This window comes from Lolium perenne, chromosome 6, assembly GCF_019359855.2.
Source record: "Lolium perenne isolate Kyuss_39 chromosome 6, Kyuss_2.0, whole genome shotgun sequence".
NCBI classification, from domain to species: domain Eukaryota; kingdom Viridiplantae; phylum Streptophyta; class Magnoliopsida; order Poales; family Poaceae; genus Lolium; species Lolium perenne.
The window spans coordinates 173,114,458-173,139,161 of record NC_067249.2 but is presented as its reverse complement, the minus strand read 5'-3'; the positions used below and the strand labels follow the sequence as shown (position 1 = coordinate 173,139,161).

Sequence of the window (24,704 nt, the reverse complement as noted above, 5' to 3'; positions counted from 1 at the left end):
CCTAGATTGCAAGTGTATGGGGTGGCTCATGCTGATCTCACTTTTTGGGAGCTGCCACTGTCTGGTGATGTTAGGCCGAGGGTTGAGAATACTAGACTTGGCAGGGTTGCAGTGACTGGTGACATAATGACGATACCAGAAATCATTGCACAACTCCAGTACTTGGTGCCTGATGAGCAATATCAGTGGGAGGTGCAGCAGATGGAGGAGAATGTGTTCAGAGCTAATTTCCCAAGCAGGATTGATTTAGTGCGTGTCGATAGGTTTGGGAGTTTCCATGTTCCTCACTCGCAGATCTCTTTGTGTTTTGACTTTTGGTGGAAGGATGTTGAGCCTGTTTGGACGGCAGAGGATGTGTGGATGCATGTGTATGATCTTCCACCATTTGCACTGGATGACTTCCTCACGCTTTGGGCTTTTGGGGACTTATTTGGTAAGACCGAGGATATTGATATGGTATTTACTAGAACCAATAATGTTCTGAGGATTTTGATTACTTGCCTGGATCCTACCATTATTCCTGCCAGTCTAGATATGAAGATTCGTAATGACTTCTTTAGGCTCAGATTTGAGGTGGAAGGATATCCACATCCTCCGGTTGTGCATGGTTATGTTATTAATTTGCCTAAAAATGGTGATAATATGGATGAGGATGGGGATGGTAATATTGATGGGGCGAAGGAGTCAGATAGAGAGGTGAAGCGTAAAAAGAATGATGAGACTAATAATGATGACTCTAATGGATCATCACCTGCGCATGTTGAAGGGAAGTCTCTTTCATTATGTGATATCAAATTTGGCTCGGTGGAGAGGCCCATTTCACCTTTAGAGGTTCCTCTTGTTGCTCTATCCGCACTGAGGTATGATAAAGTGCTGTTGGATTCATCTACTTATGTTACTCCTAAATGCTTAAGTTCCGTTTTTAAAGTTGTTTCTTATAATGATGATGAGAATGTTGATGGTATTTTTTATAATAGAATTGCTGAAAAGTCGCCGGGTGGAATTTGGCTTCTCGGAGTTTGTCTACCGAGGAGGCTGATGCCCGCTCAACTGCGCCTGAAAACTATGCTTGTTGTTGGCGTGAAGTAGCAGTGTTGGGAAACCCCAATAGGAAGGTATGATGAGCGTAGCGGCTAGTTTTCCCTCAGTAAGAAACCAAGGTTATCGATCCAGTAGGAGTTAAGGAACACGTGAAGGTCGTTGGTGACGGAGTGTAGTGCGGCGCAACACCAGGGATTCCGGCGCCAACGTGGAACCTGCACAACACAATCCAAATACTTTGCCCCAATTCAACAGTGAGGTTGTCAATCTCAGTGGCTTGCTGTAACAAAGGATTAAATTTATGATGTGGAAAATGATGTTTGTTTGCGAAAAACAGTAAAGAACAGTGCTTGCAGTTGATTGTATTCAGATGTAAAGAATGGACCGGGGTCCACAGTTCACTAGTGGTGTCTCTCCAATAAGATATAGCATGTTGGGTGAACAAATTACAGTTGGGCAATTGACAAATATAAGATAGGCATAATAATGCACATACATATCATGATGAATATAGTGAAATTCAATCGGGCATTACGACAAAGTACATAGACCGCCATCCAGCATGCATCTATGCCTAAAAAGTTCACCTTCGGGTTAGCGTCCACACCCCCTCCAGTATTAAGTTGCAAACAACAAAAAATTGCATTAAGTATGGTGCGTAATGTAATCAACACAAATATCCTTAGACAAAGCATCAATGTTTTATCCCTAGTAGCAACAGTACATCCACAACCTTAGAACCTTCTATCACTGTCCCTGATTTAATGGAGGCATGAACATACTATCTAGCATAAATACTCCCTCTTGGAGTCACAAGCATCGACTTGGCCAGAGCCTCTACTAGCAACGGAGAGCATGCAAGATCATAAACAACACATATAGATTGATAATCAAAATAAAATATACTCCATATTCATCGGATCCCAACAAACGCAACATGTAGCATTACAGATAAATGATCTTGATCATGATAGGCAGCTCACAAGACCAAACAATGATAGCACATGAGGAGAAGACAACCATCTAGCTACTGCTATGGACCCATAGTCCAGGGGTGGACTACTCACACATCGATCCGGAGGCGATCATGGCGATGAAGAGCCCTCCGGGAGATGAATCCCCTCTCCGGCAGGGTGCCGGAGGTGATCTCCTGAATCCCCCGAGATGGGATTGGCGACGGCGGCGTCTCTGGAAGTTTTTGCGTATCGTGGCTCTCGGTACTGGAACTTTCGCGACGGGAGATTTAAGTAGGCGCAAAGTTTAGGGTTTTCGGAGTCACGAGGGGCCCACACCATAGGGCGGCGCGGGCCCCCCGGGCCGCGCCGGCCTATGGGGTGGCCGCCTCGTGGCTCCACTTCGTCTCGGCTTCGGTCTTCTGGAAGCTCCGTGGAAAAATAAGACTCTGGGAATTAATTTCGTCCAATTCCGAGAATATTTCTTTACTAGGATTTCTGAAACCAAAAATAGCAGAAAACAACAACTGGCGCTTCGGCATCTTGTCAATAGGTTAGTGCCGGAAAACGCATAAAAATGACATATAATGTATATAAAACATGTGAGTATCATCATAAAAGTAGCATGGAACATAAGAAATTATAGATGCGTTTGGGACGCATCAAGCATCCCCAAGCTTAGTTCCTACTCGCCCTCGAGTAGGTAAACGATAACAAAATAATTTCTGAAGTGACATGCTATCATAATCTCGATCAATACTATTGTAAAACTTTTGTAATGAATAAAGTGATTCGAAGCAATGGTAAAGACAATGAATTAAACAACTGAATCATATAGCAAAGACTTTTCATAAATAGTACTTTCAAGACAAGCATCAATAAGACTTGCATAGGAAAACTCATGAAGCAATAGATTCTTAGTAAAAAGTTTTGAAGCAGCACATAGGAAGATATAAGTTTCAGCAATTGCTTTCAACTTCAACATGTTTATCTCATGGATAATTGTCAACACAATGTATGTAGGAATCAATGCACACGGTTGACACAAGTGTTTGCTTCTAAGATAGAGGGAAATAGGTGAACTGACTCAACATAAAAGTAAAAGATAGGCCCTTCGCAGAGGGAATCATGGATTGCTATATTTGTGCTAGAGCTTTTGTTTTGAGAATATAGAAACAATTTTGTCAACGGTAATGATAAATCATATGAGTTGTGCAAAAAATGTCTTATAACTTGCAAGCCTCATGCATCGAATACTAATAGTGCCCGCACCTTGTCCTAATTAGCTCGGATTTACATGGATTATCATTGCATAACATATGTTTCAACAAAGTGTCACAAAGGGGTACCTCTATGCCGCCTGTACAAAGGTCTAAGGAGAAAGATCGCATTGGATTTATCGCTTTTGATTATTCTCAACTTAGACATCCATACCGGGACAACACAGACAACAGACAAATGGACTCCTCTTTAATGCATAAGCATTCAGCAACAGCTATAATATTCTCATAAGAGATTGAGGATTGTTGTCCGCGCTAAAACTTCCACCATGGTTCATGGCTTTAGTTAGCGGCCCAATGTTCTTCTCTAACAATATGCATACTCAAACCATTTGATCATGATAAATCTCCCTTACTTCAGACAAGACGAACATGCATAGCAACTCACATGATATTCAACCAAGATGTGATAGGTTGATGGCGTTCCCCAGTATTTCAATGGTTATCGCACAGCAAGCAACTTATTAAGAAAGAAGATGCACAAGGTTCGTATTCAAAACCACAATAGTTTTTACGCTATTTTTCCATGAGCTATATATTGCAAAGACAAAGAATAGAATTTTTTTTAAGGTAGCACTTCAAGCAATTTACTTTGGAATGGCAGAAAAATACCATGTAGTAGGTAGTTATGGTGGACACAAATGGCATAGTTTTTGGCTCAAGGATTTTGGATGCATGAGAAGCATTTCCTCTCAGTACAAGGTTTAGGCTCAAGGTTGTTTGAAGCAAACACAAGCAAGAACCGGTACAGCAAAACTTACATAAGAACATATTGCAAGCATTATAAGAGTCTACACTGTCTTCCTTGTTGTTCAAACCCGCACCAGAAAATATCTAGACTTAAGAGAAACCAATCATGCAAACCGAATGTCAACAAGCTCTACATTATTTCTTCATTAATAGATGCAAAGTACATGATGCAAGAGCTTAAACATGATCTATTTGAGCACAACAATTGCCAAGTATCAAATTATTCAAGACATTTTACCAATTACCACATGTAGCATGTTCTGTTTCCAACATATAACAACAAACGAAGCAGTTTTACCTTCGCCATGAACATTAAAGAATAAAGCTAAGAACACATGTGTTCATATGCAACAGCGGAGCGTATCTTACTCCCATATAATGAATGCTAGGATCCAATTTTATTCAAACAAAACAAAACAAAAACATAAAGACGCTCCAAGTAAAGCGCATAAGATGTGACGCAATAAAAATATAGTTTCACTAGAGGTGACCTGATAAGCTGTCGATGAAGAAGGGAATGCCTTGGGCATCCCCAAGCTTAGATGCTTGAGTCTTCTGAAAATATGCGGGGATGAATCACGGGGGCATCCCCAAGCTTAGAGTTTTCACTCTTCTTGATCATATATCATCCTCCTCTCTTGATCCTTGAAAACTTCCTCCACACCAAACTCAAAACAAACTCATTAGAGGGTTAGTGCATAATCAAAAACTCACACATTCAGAGGTGACACAATCACTCTTAACACTTCTGGACATTGCACAAAGCTACTGAAAGTTAATGGAGCAAAGAAATCCATCAAACATAGCAAAACATGCAATGTGAAATAAAAAGGCAGAATCTGTCAAAACAGAACAGTCCGTAAAGACGAATTTTTTCGGGGCACTTAACTTGCTCAGATGAAAATGCTCAAATTGAATTAAAGTTGCATACATATATGAGGATCACGCACGTAAATTGGCAGATTTTTCTGAGTTACCTGCTGATGGGGCATCTCATTTTTGTGACAGTACAAATTCTGTTACTGCGCAGTAATCCTAAATCTATATCATATTTACTATCAAAGACTTTACTTGGCACAACAATACGATAAAATAAAGATAAGGAGAGTTTGCTACAGTAGTAACAACTTCCAGAACTCAAATATAAAACAAAAGTGCAGAAGTAAATTAATGGGTTGTCTCCCATAAGCGATTTTCTTTAACGCCTTTCAGCTAGGCGCAGAAAGTATGAATCAAGTATTTTCAAGTGGAGGCGCATCAACTCCATAATTTGTTCTAATAATAGAATCATAAGGTGACTTAATTCTCTTTCTAGGGAAGTGTTCCATACCTTTCTTGAGAGGAAATTGATATTTAATATTACCTTCCTTCATATCAATAATAGCACCGACGGTTCGAAGAAAATGTCTTCCCAAAATAATGGGACAAGATGCGTTGTATTCAATATCCAAGACAATAAAATCAACGGGGACAAGGTTATTAATAACAATAATGCGAACATTATCAATCCTCCCCAAAGGTTTCTTTGTAGAATTATCAACAAAATTAACATCCAAATAACAATTTTTCAATGGTGGCAAGTCAAGCATATTATATATTTTCTTAGGCATAACAGAAATACTTGCACCAAGATCACATAAAGCATTACAATCAAAATCATTGACCTTGATATTAATGATGGGCTCCCAACCATCTTCTAACTTCCTAGGAATAGAAGTTTCAAGTTTTAATTTATCTTCTCTAGCTTTAATGAGAGCATTTGTAATATGCTTTGTAAAGGCCAAATTTATAGCACTAGCATTAGGACTTCTAGCAAGTTGTTGTAAGAACTTTATAACTTCAGAGATGTGACAATCATCAAAATCTAAACCATTATGATCTAAAGCAATGGGATCATTGTCCCCAATATTCTGAAAAATTTCAGCAGTTTTATCACAAGCAGTTTCAACAGTTTCAGCAGTATCAGGCAGTTTTACACGCTTTGCATTAGGAGTAGAAATATTGCCAACACCAATTATTTTACCATTAATAGTAGGAGGTGTAGCAACATGTGAAGCATTATTATTACTAGTGGTGGTAATAGTCCAAACTTTAGCTACATTATCTTCTTTAGCATTTTCTTCTTTTTCCCACCTAGCATGCAATTCAGCCATCAATCTAATATTTTCATTAATTTGAACTTGGATGGCGTTTGCTGTAGCAAATGACTTAATATCTTTAGTTTCAGTAGGCATAACTTTCAGTTTCAAAAGATCAACATCAGCAGCAAGACTATCAACCTTAGAAGCAAGAATATCAATTTTACCAAGCTTTTCTTCAATAGATTTGTTAAAAGCAGTTTGTGTACTAAAAAATTCTTTAAGCATGGCTTCAAGATCAGAGGGTACACTCCTATTATTGTTGTAGGAATTCCCATAAGAATTACCATAACCATTACCACTAGCAGGATATGGCCTATTTTTGTTGAAATTATTATTTTTAATGAAGTTCACATCAACATGTTCTTCTTGAGCAACCAATGAAGCTAATAGAACATTATTAGGATCAACATTAGACCTACCATTCACAAGCATAGACATAATAGCATCAATCTTATCACTCAAGGAGGAGGTTTCTTCGACAGAATTTACCTTCTTACCTTGTGGAGCTCTTTCCGTGTGCCATTCAGAGTAATTAATCATCATATCATCAAGGAGCTTTGTTGCGGCGCCTAGAATGATGGACATAAAAGCGCCTCCAGCAGCTGAATCCAATAGGTTCCGTGAAGAAAAATTTAACCCTGCATAAAAGGTTTGGATGATCATCCAAGTAGTCAGTCCATGGGTAGGGCAATTTTTAACCAAAGATTTCATTCTTTCCCATGCTTGAGCAACATGCTCATTATCCAATTGCTTAAAATTCATTATGCTACTTCTCAAAGATATAATTTTAGCAGGAGGATAATATCTACCAATGAAAGCATCCTTGCATTTAGTCCATGAATCAATACTATTCTTAGGCAAAGATAGCAACCAATCTTTAGCTCTTCCTCTTAAGGAGAAAGGAAACAATTTTAATTTTATAATGTCACCATCTACATCCTTATATTTTTTCATTTCACAAAGTTCAACAAAATTATTAAGATGGGCAGCAGCATCATCGGAACTAACACCAGAAAATTGCTCTCTCATAACAATATTTAGTAAAGCAGGTTTTATTTCAAAGAATTATGCGGTAGTAGCAGGTGGAGCAATAGGTGTGCATAAGAAATCACTATTATTTGTGCTAGTGAAATCACACAACTTAGTATTTTCTGGAGTACCCATTTTAGCGATAGTAAATAAAGCAAACTAGATAAAATAAATGCAAGTAACTAATTTTTTTTGTATTTTGATATAGAGAACACAAACAAGATAGTAAATAGAGTAAATGCAAGTAACTATTTTTTTTGTATTTTGATATAAGAAAGCAAACAAAGCAGTAAATAAAATAAAGCAAGACAAAAACAAAGTAAAGAGATTGGAAGTGGGAGACTCCCCTTGCAGCGTGTCTTGATCTCCCAGGCAACGGCGCCAGTAATATAGCTTGATGCCCGCTCAACTGCGCCTGAAAACTATGCTTGTTGTTGGCGTGAAGTAGCGGTGTTGGGAAACCCCAAGAGCTAGGAAGGTATGATGAGCGTAGCGGCTAGTTTTCCCTCAGTAAGAAACCAAGGTTATCGAACCAGTAGGAGTCAAGGAACACGTGAAGGTCGTTGGTGACGGAGTGTAGTGCGGCGCAACACCAGGGATTCCGGCGCCAACGTGGAACCTACACAACAGAATCCAAATACTTTGCCCCAACTCAACAGTGAGGTTGTCAATCTCACTGGCTTGCTGTAACAAAGGATTAAACGTATGATGTGGAAAATGATGTTTCTTTTCGAAAAACAGTAAAGAACAGTGCTTGCAGTTGATTGTATTCAGATGTAAAGAATGGACCGGGGTCCACAGTTCACTAGTGGTGTCTCTCCAATAAGATATAGCATGTTGGGTGAACAAATTACAGTTGGGCAATTGACAAATATAAGATAGGCATAATAATGCACATACATATCATGATGAATACAGTGAAATTCAATCGGGCATTACGACAAAGTACATAGACCGCCATCCAGCATGCATCTATGCCTAAAAAGTCCACCTTCGGGTTAGCGTCCGCACCCCCTCCAGTATTAAGTTGCAAACAACAGACAATTGCATTAAGTATGGTGCGTAATGTAATCAACACAAATATCCTAAGACAAAGCATCGATGTTTTATCCCTAGTAGCAACAGCACATCCACAACCTTAGAACCTTCTATCACTGTCCCAGATTTAATGGAGGCATGAACCTACTATCTAGCATAAATACTCCCTCTTGGAGTCACAATCATCGACTTGGCCAGAGCCTCTACTAGCAACGGAGAGCATGCAAGATCATAAACAACACATATAGATTGATAATCAAAATAACATATACTCCATATTCATCGGATCCCAACAAACGCAACATGTAGCATTACAGATAAATGATCTTGATCATGATAGGCAGCTCACAAGACCAAACAATGATAGCACATGAGGAGAAGACAACCATCTAGCTACTGCTATGGACCCATAGTCCAGGGCTGGACTACTCACACATCGATCCGGAGGCGATCATGGCGATGAAGAGCCCTCCGGGAGATGAATCCCCTGTCCGGCAGGGTGCCGGAGGTGATCTCCTAAATCCCCCGAGATGGGATTGGCGACGGCGGCGTCTCTGGAAGTTTTCGCGTATCGTGGCTCTCGGTACTGGAACTTTCGCGACGGGAGCTTGAAGTAGGCGCAAAGTTTAGGGTTTTCGGAGTCACGAGGGGCCCACACCATAGGGCGGCGTGGGCCTCCCCTGGGCCGCGCCGGCCTATGGGGTGGCCGCCTCGTGGCTCCACTTCGTCTCGGCTTCGGTCTTCTCGAAGCTCCGTGGAAAAATAAGACTCTGGGAATTAATTTCTTCCAATTCCGAGAAAATTTCTTTACTAGGATTTCTGAAACCAAAAACAGCAGAAAACAGCAACTGGCGCTTCGGCATCTTGTCAATAGGTTAGTGCCGGAAAACGCATAAAAATGACATATAATGTATATAAAACATGTGAGTATCATCATAAAAGTAGCATGGAACATAATAAATTATAGATGCGTTTGGGACGCATCAGAGGCTCCGTCGGGTGTTGTCACCACATCGATCGGGGATATGGCTGTGCATGGCGCATGCACGTCACGGGTTGAGCCGACGGCGATCATGACGGCGCCGGAAACCTTGCATAGCGCATGCGCTTCGCCGTCTTCTATGCCGACGTCGATCGCCGACGTGCCTCTGCATGGCGTATGCACGCCCTCGTCCGTAGGGCCGACACCAGTCGCGACTGGGCCTCTGACTGCCCACTCGATCGCCCATTCAGTTTCGAAGGTTCCTTCGAGCTCGGCTGATTATAATGTTACAAATCAGTCTTTCATGAATATGGGTTCGGTTAGTGATTTTGTGCCTCCACAATGTTTATCTAATGTTGTTTCCGATACTGATGATCGCTTATCTTTCGTACCTCAGGAGAATATTACGTTGACTAATGGTTCGTCATCACTGGGATATTCTACTCCGGTTTTTTTGGGTCGTTCTCGGGAAGATGTTATTTATGTTGGAGGAATTAAATTTGATGATTCTACGGGTGTGCGGTCGAGTGGACGACTTCGTGCTCAGCATAATGCGGATGCTACTCAGTTGGAGCGGGCTATGAATGTGGCTCAAAAGAAAGATGATTGTTTAGCTCAAGGTACGAGCCAATCCCGGTCTTCCATTTTGGCGTTTTCTGATTCTCAGATTATTCATAATGCAAGTATTTTGGGTGTTTATTTGGGTTCTTCATCTGTTGAGAGAATTAACTCCGCACGTCTTATTAAAGATAATGAAGTTCATAGGACGTTAACCATGCTTTAAAAAAACGATAATGCTTTGGATAAGGAGGGGGGAACTGGAAAATGTTTAGTTGTGTCTCGTGCATCTCATTTATCCGAAGATTTGGAGGATATCGAGGACATTATGGATGAGGAAATTATGGTTAACACTCCCCATGTCAGTAAGACAAAAAGAATTAAAAAGAAGAAATCTTATGATAAATCTAAGGTCCGTAGAAGCAATCGCCTTAGAGTAAAACAATCTCGGTCTTAGATGGAGGGGTTGAGAGGTATCACTTGGAATAGTGAGGGTTTTCGTGACCCGGGTAAACACCTTTTTGTTAAGGAGTCTATTCGGGAGTATCGACTGGATTTTGTGGCTTTACTTGAAAATGGGAGATCTAATTTTACTGTCCCCTTTCTCCGTGACCTTTCTGGGGATAGAGATTTTAATTGGTATTGTTTACCTCCGCATGGACGTTCTGGTGGTATTCTTGTGGGGATTAATGCGAATACATTGAAGGTAAAAAAAGTGGAAATTGGTGATTTCTGTGTTAAATTATCAATTAAATCTAAAAGTAATGTATTTGAGTGGGTGTTGGTGCCTGTGTATGGGGCGGAACATGATTCACTTAAACATGAATTCTTATCGGAGTTGGTCAAATTATGTGAGGCAGAGATGTTACCTTTGTTGTGGCTGGCGATTTTAATATTTTACGCAAGCCAGAGGAGAAAAGTAATAATAATTTTAACCCTCGTTGGCCTTTCATTTTTAATGCGATTATTGAGAGCCTTAACCTTAGAGAGATTGCTCTTTCGGGTCGTCATTTTACGTGGGCAAGCCGGAGGGAAAATCCGACGTTTGAAAAACTAGATCGTGTACTGGCTAGTGTTGAGTGGGAGCTTAAATTTCCTTTGGTTGTGGTAAGAGAGCTCTCTCGGTCGGGGTCTGATCACACCCCTCTTCTTATTGATTCTGGTAATTCAGCTCACTTGGGAAACAAGTCTAGATTTTATTTTGATCTTTCGTGGTTAGAGCATGATGGTTTCCATGAAATGGTGGCAGCTGAATGGGCTGCAGGTCCAGTTGGGACTACACCTATTCAAACATGGCAGAATAAAATAAGGCATCTTAGACGATTTTTAAGGGGCTGGGCTAAGAACTTAAGTGGCAAGTATAAAAGGGAGAAAGAGCGACTTCTTAACATTATTGATTGGCTTGATATTAAAACTGAAACTTGTCCTCTTACTCAAATCGAGAGGGATGATTTGAAATTGGCTAATGAAAAATTATCTAAACTTAGACGTGACGAAGAGATAAAATGATCTCAGAGGGCTAAGGTTAAATTCATTCAAGAAGGAGGTAGTAATACTAAATATTTTTATCTTATTGCTAATGTGAAACATAGGAAAAAGAAGATATTTCAGCTTGAGCAGGATGAAGTTACTATTGTAGGCGATGAAAACCTTAAGGTATATATTACTGAGTATTATAAAAAAATATTTGGCGAGCCTGAAGCTAGTACGGTATCCATGATGGAGGATAGGACTAATGATATTCCTCAATTGTCTCCTGAAGAGAATAACATACTGATTGCTGGTTACTCTGTTGAGGAGGTTCATGAGGCAATTAAGCAAATGGAGAGTAATAAATCGCCTGGGCCTGATGGATTTCCTACGGAATTTTATCAAATATTCTGGGATACAATTAAGCATGATTTAATGGCCCTGTTTGATTGTTCTCAGCGCGGTGAACTACCTCTGTTTAAACTAAATTTTGGTGTGATTACTTTACTCCCAAAGAAAGAAAATGCAACTCAAATTCAGCAATATAGACCTATTTGTCTTCTTAATGTTAGTTTCATTTTTTTACTAAATTTGCAAAGATTCGTATTTCTGATGTAGTTCATAAAGTGATCAGACCTACTCAGATCGCTTTTATGCCTGGGAGACATATTTTAGAGGGAGTGGTTTTACTTCATGAGTCCATTCATGAGTTGCATAGGAGAAAATTAGATGGTGTTCTTTTTAAAATCGATTTCGAGAAAGCATATGATAAAGTTAAATGGCATTTCCTTCAACAAGTATTACGCATGAAAGGATTTGATGCAGTTTGGTGTGATCGAATTAAAAAAAATTGTTCAAGGGGGTAGTGTGGGAATTCGGGTTAATGATGATGTAGGTCACAATTTCCAAACTAAGAAGGGCATGCGGCAAGGTGATCCTTTGTCACCAATTGTTTTTAATGTGGTAGCTGATATGTTAGCTATTTTAATTGCGAGGGCAAAAGAAGTGGGGTCAGATAGGGAGTTTGTTACCCCATTTGGTGGATGGGAGTATTTCTATCTTACAATATGCAGATGACACGAATTTATTTATGGAGCATGATGTGGCAAGAGCAGTTAATATGAAGTTGATTCTTTGCATTTTCGAGCAACTATCGGGGCTAAAAATTAACTTCCGTAAAAGTGAAATTTTCTGTTTTGGTAATGCAAAAGACATTCAACATCAATATAGACAAATACTGGGATGTGAGTCTGGGTCGTTACCATTTAAATATCTTAGTATACCTATTCATTATCGTCAGCTTAGGAATGCAGAATGGAATCCAATAAAAAATCAATTTGACTCAAAGTTTGGATGTTGGCGAGGTAAATTGCTTTCTTATGGGGATCGACTAGTTCTTATTAATTCAGTTCTGACCAGTTTGCCAAACTTTATGCTTTCTTTCTTGGAAATCCCAGTGGGTGTTAGGAAAAGACTTGATTATTATAGATCAAACTTTTTTTTGGCAATCGGATGAGAACAAACGCAAATATAGATTATCTAACTGGAGCATTATATGTAGACCGAAAGATCAAGGCGGTCTTGGAATTGAAGTGTTAGAGCTAAAAAACAAGTGTCTCCTTAGCAAATGGTTGTTTAAACTCCTTTCTCAGGAGGGTATGTGGCAGCAGCTTTTACATAACAAATATCTCCATTCAATTGCTGAGGCTGAGGCTAGGCCGACAGACTCTCCTTTTTGGAAAGGTATTTTGAAGGTCAAACAGGATTTTTTTAGTATAGGTGTGTTCAAGGTGGGCGATGGATCATCTGTGCGTTTTTGGGAAGATGTTTGGTTAGGTGATATGCCTCTAGCAGCACAATTTCCGTTCCTTTTTAATATAGTTCGCCATAAAAATGTCTTGGTGTCAACTGTTTTAGCGCAAACGCCAATTAATATTACATTTAGAAGAGGGCTCAATGAGCATAAATATAATGAGTGGCTTAATATGTGTCACAAGCTTATGAATGTGAATCTTACTACGGAACAAGATAAATTTGTTTAGAAGCTTACAGACTCTGGTTTATTCACTGTTAAATCTATGTACCTTGATTATATGAATGGTCATACTAGATATCTCCGAAAGTACCTTTGGAAGCTCAAAATCCCACTAAAAATTAAAAAAATTATGTGGTTTTTTAATAACAAGGTTTTACTTACTAAGGATAATTTGGCAAGACGTAGATGGACAGGTTCTCAAAAGTGTTGTCTATGTGATGCTAACGAGACAGTTCATCATCTATTCCTTGCTTGCCCTGTTATAAAATCGGTGTGGAGGATGATTTATTTTGCGTACAATATTCCGCCTCCTGCTAATATATCTAACATGTTTGGGAACTGGTTAAATGGAGTTCCAAAGTTAGACAAGATAAAAAATCGAATAGGCATTTCTGTTGTTTGTTGGTCTATTTGGAGAACTCGGAATGATATTATTTTTAACAATCATAAGGGTACTAATTTTTGCAGGTTATCCTCTGGGCGGTTCACTGGATTCGGCTTTGGGCTGTTTTGCTTCCGGAGGCCATGCGCAAGGATATGGATATTGGTTGCAACCGGCTGCTGATGGTTGCATAGGACTTTTATTTCCGGGATACTGGACGGTGGCACGTTGTCAGGATAGAGTATGGCTAGCCTAGTTTGTTGCCTCCTATTCCGATGGTTGATTCATGTTTCTACTTTAGCAGATGGCTGAGTGTTTTGTATTGCTACTATACACTCTGTGGTTTTATTTTCAATGAAATTGCTGTGTGCATCAGCTGATGCAGAGGCCGGGGCATATGCTCCCATATCAAAAAAAATACAATCACAATGATGTTTGAATAATTTGCAGGTTGGATTGACCAATATCCTAAAAAAAGCTAACATGTGCAGCATTTGCAAACTGGGATTTGCAAAAAAGGGGGGAAAATGTGCACTTAATCCAATATATAGCTAACATGTAGATATTGGTCTCTTAGGAATTTTATTAGAGAAAGTTATAATGTGGGAGAAGCAGGTAAGCAATAGTTCTATGTTTATAGTTCTCTAGCCAAACAATGATCATGCCTTTTTGATGTAAATTTATTTTTCCACTGGTTTTTCTTTGTTGCTACTGGACTACTGTACGTGCTGAATTTTCCCCCATCCAGAAATTGATATCTCAACTTTGTTATCTAGATTTGGATGTATCAAATTTTCCAACAATGCTCATTTTATACAATGTCTCAACCGGGATTTTTGAAGTTAAAGAAAATATTTGAACAGATAATCAAGAATGAAGATCTGGAGGAGCTCCGGGAGCTAGGTTCTGGCACTTTTGGAACCGTATACCATGGGAAATGGAGGGGAACAGATGTGCTTATTAAACGCTGGGGTGGGGGGGGGGGGGTGTTGGTGGGACAAATGGGTTAAATTTTATCCAAAAAAATTCATGGGCTGGGGGGCCGATTGCCCCCAAAACTCCACGTAGCTCCGCCACTGCACGTGAAATTAGATTCTGGACATGAAAAGTAGTTGCAGAATTAGTGAAAATTGCAAGTCATGAATCGTATTATCAAAGTGATCTCATGTACCACAGTTGAAAGTACACCAGAATGGAGACCGGTTGCTACGATACTCTAAATATTCTGTTTTTTCGGGCACAAGATTTCTGGCAGGATGCTGAGATTCTAGCAAGGCTTCATTACCCTAACGTGGTAGCATTCTATGGAGTGGTGAAGGACGGGCCAGGCGGCACCCTGGCAACCGTGACCGAGTTCATGGTCGACATATCCTTTCGGCATGTACTGCATCACAAGGACAAGTAAATTCGTTTTCCGTGGCTCAGACCAAATTCCGACTCCGTCATAGTTCATTCATTTTAACGTACATAAAACATAATTTATGTCAAGTTCCTTTTACCATGATATCCTCCTGATGATGATTCTTTGAAAAGCGGTGGCTATGGGTCTCGTTTCTGCAGGTGTATAGAGCAAATATTTACTATTGCACGCTAGTTAGTCAAGTCAACTAATAAAACATGTAGTACTGAAGATTCAATGCTCCAAAAGTCTACCATACGTTGATGAGATAAACGGTGTTAAGACAAGGTTAACGAGTGAGAATATGCTTATTAGTCTACTGACAAGTACCATAAATACAACAAATAAATCATACATCAGTAATATGAGGAAAATCATACATGTAAGGCAACACTAGTTACGCATTTATACTGAAGTTTTCAGGCTTTTTGAATCCTTTCCGTCACTAGGTTGCGCACCTATGTCCTCCGCTTTGTCAGTCCCTCTCAATGTGTTTCTTCAGAGTTCCAAGTAGTCCTTTTCCTTCAGTCTATAGTGTTCAATTTGATTTGTAACTATCTATCTTTTTAATTCTTATTCAGTAACTGGATTCTGTTTTGTATTCACACATGGTTTCCACTTTTTGTATATTTTGTTCTTTGAGGATGAATCCAAGTAGTCATTTTCCTTCTTCTGTCGTTCTCAATATCTTCCGTCTTCTCAATTATTCATTCAATCTCTTACTCACTTTTTTTAGTTTAGCAATGATTTTCCTTCTCCACATTCTCTGAGTGTTAAGTACTCTAAATTTATTTCTTCGGTCTTTCACTAGTAGAAAAGAGGGCTTTGGCCCAGGTCGATTTTAGGCTTTAGCCCCGGTTGTGCCACGAACCGGGGCAAAAGTCCCCACTGGCCACGAGCAGAGCGGCCAGAACGCCGCGCAGGCTTTCGCCCCGGCCTTTTATCCCCGGTTTGAGCCACGAACCGGGGCTAAAGCCCTGTGGTCCACCGCACTGACATGCCGCGTCAGTGTGGAGAGCTTTAGCCCCGGGTCGTGGCTCAAACCGGGGCTAAAAGGCCGGGGCGAAAGCCTTTTTGGCTCCGGTTTGGCCCACGGCCCGGGGCTAAAGTGTTTTCTATATATAGGCCGCAGCACCCAGCCCCTCCCCAGATTTTGGCCATTTTCCAAGTGATAGGGGTGGTCCTAACTATTTTTTTCTTTGTATGCACACAAGGTGTTTGATGAAATGTGTGAGAGAGCAAAATTTATATGAAGAGGCGCACTTAAGCTTTCTCCTATTTCTTTACTCCCCGATCGATCGAGGTTATAGCAAAACTTTTTTTTTTTACAATATGCATGTGTCATATATCTATGATTAGACATGTTTTTTTTGATAGACTTAATCAATTATATGATGCAGATGAACTGACAATGGATGTATGCTAAACGAGGCACTTCCGAGTTCATTTCAGGCCTGACTAATTTTCTCGACGTGGCTGAGTCAAACAAAGAGAATGGTTTTATGTGGTGTCCATGTGTTGGCTGTAAGAACAAGAAGTCTTACTCTAAAAGGACAGTCATTCACAGCCACCTGCTTCGGAAAGGTTTCATGCCTAGCTATAATTGTTGGACGAAGCACGGGGAAAGAGGAGTAATAATGGAAGACAACGATGAAGAATATGAGGATGATGACAACTATATGTTCCCTGAATACGGTGATACTGGAAGGGGGAAGCTGAAGATGGAGATGAAGATGAAGAGGAACCAGTTGATGAGCACATCTTAGATGATGATCTTCGTCGGTGCATCGTTGATATACATAGAGAAGCAGATATTGTACAGGAGAAGAAGAAGTTGGAGCGCATGTTAGAGGATCACAAAACGAAATTATACCCAACATGCGAAGATGACAACACAAAGCTCGGCGCCACACTTGAATTGCTTCAATGGAAGACAGAGAATGGTATACGTGACAAGGCATTTGAGAAGTTACTCAAAATAATGAAGAGCAGGCTTCCAAAGGATAACGAATTGCCGAACAGTACGTATGAAGCAAAGAAGGTTCTCTGCCCTCTAGGATTAGAGGTGCAAAAGATACATGCATGCATTAATGACTGCATCCTGTACCTTGGTGAGAAGCACGAGAATTTGAATAAATGCCCGATATGTGGTGCACTGCGGTATAAGATCAGAAAAGATGATCCTGGTGATGTTGAGGGCGAGCCCCCGAGGAAGCGGGTTCCTGCTAAGGTTATGTGGTATGCTCCTATAATACCACGGTTGAAACGTCTGTTCAGAAATAAAGAGCATGCCAAGTTATTGCGATGGCACAAAGAAGACCGTAAGAAAGACGGGATGTTGAGACACCCCGCTGATGGTTCGCAGTGGAGAAAAATCGACAGAAAGTACAAGGACTTTGCAGATGAGGCAAGGAACATAAGGTTTGGTCTAAGTACAGATGGATTTAATCCTTTTGGGGAGCAGAGCTCTAGTCATAGCACCTGGCCTGTAACTTTATGTATTTATAACCTTCCTCCTTGGTTGTGCATGAAGCAAAAGTTGATTATGATGCCAGTGCTCATCCAAGGCCCGAGGCAACCCGGCAACGACATTGATGTGTACCTAAGGCCACTAGTTGATGAACTTTTACAGTTGTGGGGAACACCAGGTGTACGTGTGTGGGATGAGAACAAACAAGAGGAATTTGACCTACAAGCGTTGCTTTTCGTGACCATCAATGATTGTCCTGCTCTTAGTAACATATCAGGGCAGACAAATAAGGGATACAATGCATGCACACATTGTTTACGTCAGACTGAAAGTGTACGTTTGGATAAATGTAAAAAGATTGTGTACCTGGGGCATCGTCGATTTCTTCCCAAACATCATGCCGTAAGAAAGAGAGGCAAGCATTATAAAGGTCAGGCAGATCACCGCCCGCATCATGTCCTCCCAGATGGTGATGAGGTATTAGGTTTGGTCAAAGATTTGGATCAAATAGTAATATTCGGAAAGGGTCCTGGCGGTCAATCTGTTCCGAATGATGAAGTCACCGGACACGCGCCAATGTGGAAGAAGAAATCTATATTTTGGGAGCTGGATTATTGGAAATTATTAGATGTCCGATCTTCAATCGACGTGATGCATGTGACGAAGAATCTTTGCGTTAACCTGCTAGGCTTCTTGGGCGTTTATGGGAAGACAAAAGATACACCGGAAGCACGGGAGGACCAACGACGTATGAAAGAACCAAAGAGTGTGCCTCTACAGAAGAACGAGAAGGATAAACGTGTTGCCAGCTACGCTCTTACGAAAGCAGAGAAGGAAATCTTCTTTGAATGCCTGAACAGTATGAAGGTCCCGTCTGGCTTCTCTTCGAATATAAAGGGAATCATTAATATGGCCGAGAAAAAATTCCAAAACCTAAAGTCTCATGACTGCCACGTGATTATGACGCAATTGCTTCCGGTTGCATTGAGGGGGCTTCTTGCGGAAAATGTTCGAGTAGCCATTGTGAAGCTGTGTGCATTCCTCAATGCAATATCTCAGAAAGTAATCAATCTAGAAATGCTGCCAAGGTTACAGAAAGATGTGGTCCAATGTCTTGTGAGTTTTGAGTTGGTGTTCCCGCCATCTTTCTTCAACATTATGACGCATGTCCTGGTTCACCTTGTCGAAGAGATTTCCGTTCTCGGACCTGTGTTTCTACACAATATGTTCCCGTTTGAGAGGTTCATGGGAGTCTTAAAGAAATATGTTCATAACCGTGCTAGGCCAGAAGGAAGCATCTCTAAGGGCTATGGGACAGAGGAGGTTATTGGGTTCTGTGTTGACTTTATTCCTGAACTTAAGCCGATTTGACTTCCAGAATCACGGCATGAGGGGAGACTAAGTGGGAAAGGCACGCTAGGAAAGAAATCAATAATATGTAGGGATGGACATTCTTACATTGAAGCACACTACGTAGTTCTACAAAGTTCCATATTGGTGGCCCCGTATATCCATGAACACAAGGCTATATTACGGTCCCGACACCCGCGGAAGTCTGACTCTGAGATTACACGTGACCACATGGCGACTTTTGGCGGCTGGTTGCAAACACGTCTCATCAATGACATCAATGTTGAATATCAGTTGTATTTGCTGGCGAAGACACCATCTTCTACTGTATTGACTTTCCAAGGGTATGAGATTAATGGGAATACATTTTACACGAGAGATCAAGATAATAAGAGCAGCAACCAAAACAGTGGTGTCCGGATTGATGCAACAGACACGAATGGGGAAAGAAACACATACTATGGTTACATAGACGAGATATGAGAACTTGATTATGGACCTTTGATGCGTCTCAAACGCATCTATAATTTCTTATGTTCCATGCTACTTTTATGATGATACTCACATGTTTTATATACATTATATGTCATTTTTATGCATTTTCCAGAACTAACCTATTGACAAGATGCCGAAGCGCCAGTTGCTGTTTTCTACTGTTTTTGGTTTCAGAAATCCTAGTAAAGAAATATTCTCGGAATGCGACGAAATTTTCACCGAAAATCTTATTTTTCTCGGGAGCTTCCAGAAGACCGAAGAACATACGGAGGGGAGCCAGGAGGGCCCCACACAGCAGGGCGGCGCGGCCAGACCCTGGGGGGCGCCCCCCTGTTGTGTGGCCCCCTCGCTCCGCCTCCGACTCCGCCTCTTCGCCTATTAAAACCCCCTCGACCTAAAATCATCGTCAGAGACCACGAAAACTCCAGAAGCCATCCAGAGCGCTGATACGTCTCCAACGTATCGATAATTTCTTATGTTCCATGCCACATTATTGATGTTATCTACATGTTTTATGCACACTTTATGTCATATTCGTGCATTTTCTGGAACTAAACTATTAACAAGATGCCGAAGTGCCAGTTGCTGTTTTCTGCTGTTTTTGGTTTCAGAAATCCTAGTAAGGAAATATTCTCGGAATTGGACGAAATCAAAGCCCAGGGGCCTATTTTCTCACGAAGCTTCCAGAAGTCCGAAGGAGAGACGAAGAGGGGCCACGGAGGGGCCACACTATAGGGCGGCGCGGCCCCCCCTTGGCCGCGCGGCCCTGTGGTGTGGGGCCCCCGTGCCGCCTCTTGACCTGCCCTTCCGCCTACAAATAGCCTCCGTGACGAAACCCCCGCATCGAGAGCCACGATACGGAAAACCTTCCGCAGACGCCGCCGCTGCCGATCCCATCTCGGGGGATCCAGGAGATCGCCTCCGGCACCCTGCCGGAGAGGGGAATCATCTCCCGGAGGACTCTACGCCGCCATGGTCGCCTCCGGTGTGATGTGTGAGTAGTCTACCCCTGGACTATGGGTCCATAGCAGTAGCTAGATGGTTGTCTTCTCCCCATTGTGCTATCATTGTCGGATCTTGTGAGCTGCCTAACATGATCAAGATCATCTATCTGTAATTCTATATGTTGCGTTTGTTGGGATCCGATGAATAGAGAATACTTGTTATGTTGATTATCAAAGTTATATCTATGTGTTGTTTATGATCTTGCATGCTCTCCGTTATTAGTAGATGCTCTGGCCAAGTTGATGCTAGTAACTCCAAGAGGGAGTATTTATGCTCGATAGTGGGTTCATGTCTCTGTGAATGCTGAGGGGTGACAAGAACCTCTAAGGTTATGGATGTGCTGTTGCCACTAGGGATAAAACATTAGTGCTATGTTCAAGGATGTAGTCACTAGTTACATTACGCGCAATACTTAATGCAATTGTCTGTTGTTAGCAACTTAATACCGGAGGGGTTCGGATGATAACTTTGAAGGTGGACTTTTTAGGCATAGATGCATGCTGGATGGCGGTCTATGTACTTTGTCGTAATGCCCAATTAAATCTCACTATACTCATCATGATATGTATGTGCATGGTCATGCTCTCTTTATTTGTCAATTGCCCAACTGTAATTTGTTCACCCAACATGCTGTTCGTCTTATGGGAGAGACACCTCTAGTGAACTGTGGACCCCGGTCCAATTCTCTTTACTGAAATACAATCTACTGCAATACTTGTTCTACTGTTTTCTGCAAACAATCATCTTCCACACAATACGGTTAATCCTTTGTTACAGCAAGCCGGTGAGATTGACAACCTCACTGTTTCATTGGGGCAAAGTACTTTGGTTGTGTTGTGCAGGTTCCACGTTGGCGCCGGAATCCCTGGTGTTGCGCCGCACTACATCTCGCCGCCATCAACCTTCAACGTGCTTCTTGACTCCTACTGGTCCGATTAAACCTTGGTTTCTTACTGAGGGAAACTTGCCGCTGTGCGCATCACACCTTCCTCTTGGGGTTCCCAACGGACGTGCTAACCACACGCATCAAGCAAATTTCTGGCGCCGTTGCCGGGGAGATCAAGACACGCTGCAAGGGGAGTCTCCACTTCTCAATCTCTTTACTTTGTTTTTGTCTTTCTTAGTTTTATTTACTAATTTGTTTGCTGCACTAAATCAAAATACAAAAAAATTAGTTGCTAGTTTTACTTTATTTGCTATCTTGTTTGCTATATCAAAAACACAAAAAAAAAATTAGTTACTTGCATTTACTTTACTTATTTCATCATGTTTCCTTTTAATTTTACCACAAAAGACATACCGGTAGGACGTGGGTCTATAGTTGGGAGAAATAATATAGAAGAATTTTTCAATCATGTTAGTACTATTGAAAATTTTGAAGATAGACACTTGGTAGACCTTGCGCCTACTTATGAAATTGTTCTGCTGCGCATTTAGTTACTTTGTTGGAAACTAAATTTGTTAATCTTAATCCTATAATCCAACACATGTTTTTCACACTTGGCGATATGGAAGAAGGGGAAAAGAAAGATTTTGTATTAGAAACCCTTCTTAGAGAATTTGGAGGTCTAGCAAGAGAAGCTAGAAAGGTGTTTGCTAAATTTAATATGCTTGGTTCTCCTACTAATTTTGTTAGTCTCCTTGAAAAGATGGATATGGATAGAATAAGATACACTAATAATATTGATGATGGAGGGGAGATCAAAGCACCAATACCATGTAAGCTCCTAGCTATGAATGATGCACTAGAAAATAATTATGCTTGGCTTGTTCCTGAAAATTTGTTTGATGAGAGTAGCACGCCTAAGACTAATGAAAAGGGAGATGCTAAAACTTATGTATCTAATATACTATGCCTGGTTGAAAAAAGCCCACACCCCGCTGTAGAAGTACCACCCTTTGATAATACTTGATACACACTTTCTGCGCCTAGCTGAAAGGCGTTAAAGAAAAGCGCTTATGGGAGACAACCCATGTTTTTACCTACAGTACTTTGTTTTTATTTTGTGTCTTGGAAGTTGTTTACTACTGTAGCAACCTCTCCTTATCTTAGTTTTGTGTTTTGTTGTGCCAAGTTAAGCCGTTGATAGAAATTAGGCCAATTTACGTGCATGATCCTCAGATATGTACGCAACTTTCATTCAATTCGAGCATTTTCATTTGAGCAAGTCTGGTGCCATTTTAAAATTCGTCAATACGAACTGTTCTGTTTTGACAGATTCTGCCTTTTATTTCGCATTGCCTCTTTCGCTATGTTGGATGAATTTCTTTGATCCACTAATGTCCAGTAGCATTATGCAATGTCCAGAAGTGTTAAGAATGATTGTGTCACCTCTGAATATGTCAATTTATATTGTGCACTAACCCTCTAATGAGTTGTTTCGAGTTTGGTGTGGAGGAAGTTTTCAAGGATCAAGAGAGGAGTATGATGCAACATGATTAAGGAGAGTGAAAGCTCTAAGCTTGGGGATGCCCCGGTGGTTCACCTCTGCATATATCAAGAAGACTCAAGCGTCTAAGCTTGGGGATTCCCAAGGCATCCCCTTCTTCATCGACAACATTATCAGGTTCCTCCCCTGAAACTATATTTTTATTCCATCACATCTTATGTGCTTTTTCTTGGAGCGTCGGTTTGTTTTTGTTTTTTGTTTTGTTTGAATAAAATGGATCCTAGCATTCACTTTATGGGAGAGAGACACACTCCGCTGTAGCATATGGACAAGTATGTCCTTGGTTTCTACTCATAGTATTCATGGCGAAGTTTCTCCTTCGTTAAATTGTTATATGGTTGGAATTGGAAAATGATACATGTAGTAATTGCTATAAATGTCTTGGATAATGTGATACTTGGCAATTGTTGTGCTCATGTTTAAGCTCTTGCATCATATGCTTTGCACCCATTAATGAAGAAATACATAGAGCATGCTAAAATTTGGTTTGCATATTTGGTTTCTCTAAGGTCTAGATAATTTCTAGTATTGAGTTTGAACAACAAGGAAGACGGTGTAGAGTCTTATAATGTTTTCAATATGTCTTTTATGTGAGTTTTGCTGCACCGGTTCATCCTTGTGTTTGTTTCAAATAAGCCTTGCTAGCCTAAACCTTGTATCGAGAGGGAATACTTCTCATGCATCCAAAATACTTGAGCCAACCACTATGCCATTTGTGTCCACCATACCTACCTACTACATGGTATTTTCCCGCCATTCCAAAGTAAATTGCTTGAGTGCTACCTTTAAAATTCCATCATTCACCTTTGCAATATATAGCTCATGGGACAAATAGCTTAAAAACTATTGTAGTATTGAATATGTACTTATGCACTTTATCTCTTATTAAGTTGCTTGTTGAGCGATAACCATGTTTCTGGGGACGCCATCAACTATTCATTGTTGAATTTCATGTGAGTTGCTATGCATGTTCGTCTTGTCTGGAGTAAGGGCGATCTACACTGAGTTGAATGGTTTGAGCATGCATATTGTGAGAGAAGAACATTGGGCCGCTAACTAAAGCCATGATCCATGGTGGAAGTTTTAGTTTTGGACAAACATCCTCAAATCTCTAATGAGAAAAGAATTAATTGTTGTTGAATGCTTAAAGCATTAAAAGAGGAGTCCATTATCTGTTGTCTATGTTGTCCCGGTATAGATGTCTAAGTTGAGAATAATCAAAAGCGAGAAATCCAAATGCGAGCTTTCTCCTTAGACCTTTGTACAGGCAGCATAGAGGTACCCCTTTGTGAAACTTGGTTAAAGCATATGCAATACTTGTTCTACTGTTTTCTGCAAACAATCATCTTCCACACAATACGGTTAATCCTTTGTTACAGCAAGCCGGTGAGATTGATAACCTCACTGTTTCGTTGGGGCAAAGTACTTTGGTTGTGTTGTGCGGGTTCCACGTTGGCGCCGGAATCCCTGGTGTTGCGCCGCACTACATCTCGCCGCCATCAACCTTCAACGTGCTTCTTGACTCCTACTGGTCCGATTAAACCTTGGTTTCTTACTGAGGGAAACTTGCCGCTGTGCGCATCACACCTTCCTCTTGGGGTTCCCAACGGACGTGCTGACCACACGCATCAAGCGCCGCCGCCATCGTGAAACTCCAAATCGGGGGACAGAACTCTGTTCCGGCACCCTGCCGGGACGGGGAAGTGCCCCCGGAAGCCATCTCCATCGACTCCGCCGCCATCTCCATCGCCGTTGCTGTCTCCTATGATGAGGAGGGAGTAGTTCTCCCCCGAGGCTGAGGGCTCTACCGGTAGCGATGTGGTTCATCTCTCTCTCCCGCGTGATCTTTATGTGATGAGCTTTGTATCACTAGTAA

General features: G+C 41.0%; 1 pseudogene; it reads left to right on the top strand.

Annotated features, from left to right (window-relative positions):
* The first annotated feature begins 360 nt into the window (after nucleotides 1–360).
* Nucleotides 361–24,704, top strand: part of LOC139832561 (uncharacterized) — a 32,374-nt pseudogene continuing 8,030 nt past the window's right edge.